General features: G+C 39.0%; 1 long non-coding RNA gene across 1 annotated transcript in view; it reads left to right on the top strand.

Annotated features, from left to right (window-relative positions):
• LOC128248098 (uncharacterized) overlaps positions 1-6,264 on the top strand; it is a 14,551-nt gene extending 8,287 nt beyond the window's left edge. Inside the window, exon 3 of the long non-coding RNA XR_016242396.1 lies at positions 3,316-6,264. This is a non-coding gene — a long non-coding RNA (uncharacterized LOC128248098). The remainder of the gene's footprint in view (positions 1-3,315) is intronic.
• Positions 6,265-7,500: the final 1,236 nt, after the last annotated feature.

The following is a 7,500-nucleotide window of genomic DNA, read 5'->3' on the forward strand; positions in this document are numbered from 1 at the left end:
TAGATGGATAGATAGATAGATTGATAGATAGATAGATAGATAGATTGATAGATAGATAGATAGATAGACAGATAGACAGACTGACAGACAGACACACAGACAGGTAGATAGATAGATAGATAGATAGATAGATAGATAGATAGATAGATAGATAGATAGATAAGTAGGTAGGTAGGTAGATAGATAGAGAGGTGGATGAATGGTTGGATGGATGGATGGATGGAGAGACAGACGGACAGACAGGCAGACAGACAGATAGGTAGATAGATAGATAGAGAGATAGGCATACTGATAGATTGGTGTATATTTATATGCATGTATCATATTTAATAGCATAGAGTTAACATTATAAAGTTTAAGCCATGAGAAAGAGAGAGTAAAGGAGAGTAAGGGAAGAGAAAGAGAGAGTAAAGGAGAGTAAGGGAAGAGAAAGAGAGAGAAAAGGAGAGTGGCATGGCTATTGTCAATAACTTTTTACAATGTTTCCCTAAAAACCAATAAATCATTTTAAAGAAGAAGAAGGAGAAGAAGAAGAAGAAGAAGAAGAAGAAGAAGAAGAGGAAGGAGAGGAAGAGGAAGAAGAAGAAGAAGAAGAAGAAGAAGAAACTCTTTTTTCTTATATCTTTGTGAAAATTTGTTTCAAATTTATAAGGAAGTAATGAGAAAATACATGATTTCTGTAATTTTTTTTAGTATTTTGGGCTCAAAAATCTGTAGAAACTAGTAACTGTCTATCCGCGTTTGTATTTTCTTTTCTTCTTTTATTTATTTCAGTCATTTTGACTGCGGCCAGTATATATACAACGGGCTTCTTTCAGTTTCCATCTATCAAATCCACTCACAAGGCTTTGGTTGGCCCGAGGCTATAGTAGAAGACACCTGCCCAAGGTGCCATGCAGTGGAACTGAACACAGAACCATGTGGTTGGTAAGCATATATATATATATATATACATATATATATATATATATATATATGGCATTAGGAAGGGCATCCAGCTGTAGAAACTCTGCCAGATCAGATTGGAGCCTGGTGCAGCCATCCGGTTCGCCAGTCCTCAGTCAAATCGTCCAACCCATGCTAGCATGGAAAGCAGACGTCAAACGACGATGATGATGATGTCTAGTATTTTCAAATATCTGATGGATCCAAACTAAAAAACTAAGTTAAAGCTTCTAATCTGGAAATTTGTTTTTGTCAGGTTGTCTTGGTGTAATGGTTATGAAGTCAGCCAGTGTTCAACAGATCGCTGGTTCGATTCCTGTGGGGATTCTTTTCACCTTTTTTTCCATCTTCAGGTAGTAAATATATGTATTTATATATATGTTTGTGCCTGTCCCCCTGTACTGCTTGATAACCGACATTGGTGTGTTTACATTCATGTAACTTAGCGGCTCGGCAAAAGGGGGGGGGCGATAAAATAAGTATTGAGCTTAAAAAAAATTTTTTTAAGTACTGGGATTGATTCATTCGAGTAAAATTCTTCAAGGTCGTACTCCAGCATGACCGTGGTCTAATGATAAACAAGTAAAAGATGTATATCATCATCATCATCGTTTAACGTCTGCTTTCCATGCTAGCATGGGTTGGACGATTTGACTGAGGACTGGCGAACCGGATGGCTGCACCAGGCTCCAATCTGATTTGGCAGAGTTTCTACAGCTGGATGCCCTTCCTAACACCAACCACTCTGAGAGTGTAGTGGGTGCTTTTACGTGCCACCGGCACCATAAGTTACAAAATCTAAATATCTACACTGCCACACCTAAAGCGTACCTGTTATAACACTTTATCTCAATTTGAAGGTACATGAAGGTATTTAGAAAGCCCAAGCTTATTTCTGCAAATGTGCTAAGCACTGATGTTAATCATGGTTTAATCAATAAGCATAGGAGCAAGGTAAATGCAGTAAAAATAGGGGATCAGTGGGACCCCATTTAAACAGATCTTTAGAAATTGAACTGCCTTACGATACCCCCTGGGAGTTCATGGCATGAAATTCATTGTCGTTGCTCCAATTTGGTTGCCAATGTCATGTATTTAGTTTACAATGCAGTAAAAATAGGGGGTCAGTAGGGCCCCAATTATGTGGCCCTTTAAAAAATGGACCCCCCCCCCCCCTTAGGACATTCCCTGGTATTAGGGGAGTGGCTGGTTTATGTTTCGTTGTTCTTGCACCAACGGTCTAAGAGGAGTTAATGAACATAAAAATGTAACAGACAGAGAACCATCACTCAAATTTACATACATACATATATACATATATACATACATACATACATATGTACATACATACATACATACATACATACACACCTACATGCATAATGAGTAAATGTCTAAGTGACGATCTGGAAATAAGCTGTGGTTTTCAGAAAAACAAATCAAACCAACTGATTTGCACATTACAAATACAATTGGTAAGTGGAACAATAAAGATATGCAAGACTTTTCTCAAGTTTGAAATTTGACATTGTTTTCTACATTCAAGCGGTGGAGTTTTGTATCTTCGTCAAAAACCAGCTTCTTCCTCGAAGGAAGAATTTAAATAATTAAAAACACAAAAGAACGTTTCCAGCTACAGGTACAGCACCAAAATATGGCAGACATACAATAATTATATTTTGACTTTTATCAAATTTCTTGCTCTATACACAAAATGATGAAACAAATTCTAATTTACAAAAAAGGAAAAATATCTATTACCTTAAAATATCTTCAAATAAAACAAATTTCTCATTTGTATAATTCCTGCCATAACCACACTCTCATTTCCTCCTCCTCCTCCTCCTCCTCCACCACTACTACTACTACTACTTTTTCTCCACCTTCTCTTCTTTTGTCTCTCACTCTGTGTGTAAAGGATTCCTTTACTCATTGCCTGCCATCAAGCCTAGTGTGTGCACTCATCCTGCACCTCGTATGTTAACTTTCTTAATATCGTTCTTTTATTCTCCCTCCCTCCCTCTCTCTGTCTCTCTCTGTCTGTCTGTCTGTCTCTCTCTCTCTCTCTCTCTCTCTCTCTCTCTTTCCATACAATATAAAGCTTCCCTGAAGGAACCAACATGTATATTGGCTATTTTATATCTACCTGTGTGTGTACTCCGCACCCCCGCATTCCCATGTGCAACTGATCATTGTTCTCTCTGTCTTTTAGCTTTTTGAGTGATTTTCGAACAATGTATTTATATATATATATTGCCCCAGCATGGTCGCAGTCTAATGACTGAAACAAGTAAAAGATAAAAGATAAAAAAGATAACCATATATTCTTTTATTCTTTTCTTTTCTTTTTTTTTTTTTTACTTGTTTCAGTCATTTAACAACGGCCATACTGGAGCACCGCCTTGAAAACATGAGTTTCCATGCCGGAAATTGAACTCTGTCTACCTGGGTTGAAAGCCAAGAACACACACACACACACACACACACACACACACACATACGCACACACACCTCTCATCATCATCATCATCATCGTCATCAACATCATTATCATCATCATCACCATTGTCACCACCACCACCACCGCCACTTCCATCACCACAACCGCCGCCACCGCCACCGTTCTCATTCTCCTTCTCATGATCTCCCTCGTTTCTCTCGCCTTTCACTGAAAAAGGGGTCAAAAGTACCAAAGAGTTGAAATCAGGGTTCCCAACAGCAGCAGCGTCAGCAGCAGTGAAACGAGATCCTGAGATTAACGTTAATTTGGAGATTGACTGTCAGATGTGAGAACATCAACAAAATAACGAATTAATTACTGCTGTTTAGCCCTAGGTCAATCTTCGCTGAACAGGTATATGATCAAAGACATTCTAGCCATGACCACCCCGTCTTTTCATTGTTAGGGTTTACACTGTCCAAAGCAACCCTTTCTGTTCCCTTTTTTCCTATTTTAGACTCCGGGCACATTCCATCGTTTGTCCCGGGCAATAATGGTCTTCAAACTGATAAATACTAGCTCACCCCACCACCACTCCATCTAGAACATAATCATCTTTTTTCATCTTTTACTTCTTTCAGATGGTGGCCATGCTGGAGCACCATCTTACGGGGAGAAGGGGGACGGGGTTTCGTCAAACAAATCTAATCCAGTCCTTATTTTTTAAACTTGGGACTTATTCTATTGGTGTCTTTTGGTGAACAGCTATATTACGTGGACGTAAATAAACCAGCACCAGTTGTCAGAGTGTGGAGGGGAGTGTGACAAACACAGACATGATGGGCTTCCACACAGTTTCCATCCAGCAAATGAACTCAGAAGGCATTGGTTGATCATGGGCAACAGCAGAAAACACTTGTACTGTGGCACCAAACCGGAAACCACGTGGTTTTAAAAGGAGCGACCCCTCTCCAATCCCTTCATCCCCACCACCCCTAATTTTATCAATACAGTTTCAGATTCATGTAATTGTTCTTTCTCCACCATGGGGTAGAAGCAGGGCCAGCCCTAGGTTTGCAGGCACTCTGGGAAAATTGAACTTCAACAAGCTGACGGTCGTGGAAATTTCCTTGTCTTTATCATGCCCTCCTTGGCACCCCCTGGCACCTGGTGCCTCATGTGACTACCCGGATTGCCAGTACCTTGAGATGGCCCTTGGTAGGATAACTTTATAAAGTTTGAAAACTATTTTAATCATATTAAATTTCTCCTGTGTTTGTTTCAATCTTCACTGCTTCATATGAGAAGCATTGTTCTAGAACAATGTCTCTCAACCCTTTTGCACTTATGAACCCCTTTAATTTCTGTTTTACTCACCTGGACCCTCAGAGACATTCCATGTTTAAGAAATCCCATCATATTTTTATAATTAAATATTATTAGGAATTGTATAAAAAAAAAATTGTTAAAATATTTTGTGTATTGTACAAGTGTGGAGGTGCAATGGCTGAGTGGTTAGGGCAACGGACTCGCAGTCGTAGGATCGCAGTTTCGATTCCCAGACTGGGCGCTGTGAGTGTTTATTGAGCGAAAACACTTAAAGGCCTACAAGGCTCCGGCAGGGGGTGGTAGCGAACCCTGATGAATTCTTTCACCACAACTTTCTCTCACTCATTCTTCCTGTTTCTCTTGTACTTATATTTCAAAGGGGCCAGCCTTGACACACTCTGTGTCATGCTGAATCTCCCCAAAGAACTACATTAAGGGTACACGTGTCTGTGGAGTGCTCAGCCACTTGCACGTTAATTTCATGAGCAGGCTGTTCCCTTGATCGGATCAACTGGAACCCTCGTCGTCGTAACTGATGGAATGTCACAATTGTACAAGTATAACTAATTTATAAATTATAACAACAAAATCTCATATTGACCCCCGAGGGCAACATGAACCCCAGCTGGAACCACTGCTCTAGAATCAAGCATCTGATGTTCTTTTGATGTTGCTCTCTGAGAGAGAAGTCTTGTGACAAGAACGTTGCAAACGGTGACCAGTGCAAGTGCACTCGGTCAAAGCACACTGGTTGTTGCTCCTTCACACTTGCAGCTGTTGCTATGCAACCCCAGTGCGCAATCCCAGCATGCAAACCAATTCCAGCGACAATATTGGGATTAGAAAATTATTATTTGTTAATCTCACAATGAGAGATATTCAGCAACAGTACTTTGGAGTAAAGATTGTTTACCAACATAACGTCTTCCAATCATGAGTCCAACACCCTAACCCCTAAGCCACATACCTCCACTCTCTCTCAATGGTTTTCCTACAGACCCTGACACCAGTCAAGGTGATATCTCTGCATCCCTGCAATCAGATGGATTGTCATCCCATATGCTAGTTAACCCATAGCTGGGACCCTGACTGGTTCTACTACTCTGGGTCAGAAGAGACCTTGGAAGAATAGTGGCTTAGGGGTGGTTCCACATTCTTCAAAACCCTTGAAATCCCAAACCAGAGCCCCACTACCAGACGCAGTGTTTTAAGTCATAACCATAAATACATACATATACACAAACACACACACACACATTCACATATGTATGTGTGACTTTTTCTCTATGTGTGTGTGCGTGTGTATTCACAGGAACTTCTGTTTGTGTTTCGATGCAGTTCCTACAAGTCTACACATGATTCTTCTGCATTCTGCTGCACAGCAACCAACCTGCTTGATTACTCGTCTCCTTAACAACACTGCTTCCTACATTCCGACATACAGACAGACAAATAGATATGTATATACTAACATATGTACATACATACATACATACATACTTACATGTATACATATATATGTAGATGCACACATATATACATGCTTACAAACACACACATACATACTTACATATTAACATATGTATATAAATGTATATATATATATATATATAATATATATATATATATATATATATATATATATATATATATATATATATATATATATATATATATATATATATATATATATATAATATGTATATATACATACCAACATGCATATAGACAGGCTGACAGATTAACTGACAGACAGACAAATAGATACACTGATAAATACAGATATATATATTTGTGTATGTGTGTGTGTATATATACTTATATAATTTATATATGCATGTGTATATGTGTAGACACACGCACACGCACACAAACACACTATGTATATAACTTAGATATGTTTTGGCCAAAACTTGGTCCATGCCAAATATGACTCAATAGTAACACCTGAGACGATCTGTTGAGTCATTTTTAAGTTAAGCAGGGATTTGTTGTTGACTGAAGTGTATCCAGGAAGAGGTGGCTCATTGGGTCTCTCTTCAAGAAATTGGTCTAGGTTGCGTTTGAAGCTTTTGGGATCTTCTTCTTTGATTTGTGTGTGTGTGTGTGTGGGTGTGTGTACATACATGCCTGTCTACATACATGCACATGCTCATACATACATACATACATACATACATACTTACATACATACATTCTCAAAACCAGAAAGGAGAAAGCTAATTTGAAGACTTTAAAAATCTGTAAAACTTTCCAGAAAGTTTATCATTTAAGTATATATGAGCAGGTCTAGATATGGAAGTATATGCATGAGAAGACATACATAAAACAAAACATACAAACCTGCACACAAACATACATACATACATACATACATACATACATACATACATACATACATACATACAAACAAACAAACAAAAATACCCTGTTGATGTTGAAATTCCAATGGAGGAGCCTTGGATCTAGGTTAGTAACCGGTTTTTTCTCTATTGGCAAGAAATCTTGGAATAAACTGAATAATGACATACATACATGCATAAAAAGACCCCTTCCTTCAGCCATGAATGACCATGGGATTGCACCTACAAAGTTCCCCTCCCAGGCACAAGTCCTTGCAAGGTTGTTTATGGAAAGCCAGCAGTCGCCCATGCATACCAGCCTCCCCTCTCCACGCCACCGATGTCATCCAAGGGAAAGGCAAAGGGGCCGATACATCTTGGCACCAGTGATGTCGCTGAGTGAACTGGAGCAACGTGAAATAAAATGTCTTGCTCAAGAAAACA

Source organism: Octopus bimaculoides, chromosome 6 (assembly GCF_046866305.1).
Source record: "Octopus bimaculoides isolate indiv1 chromosome 6, ASM4686630v1, whole genome shotgun sequence".
NCBI classification, from domain to species: Eukaryota; Metazoa; Mollusca; class Cephalopoda; order Octopoda; family Octopodidae; genus Octopus; species Octopus bimaculoides.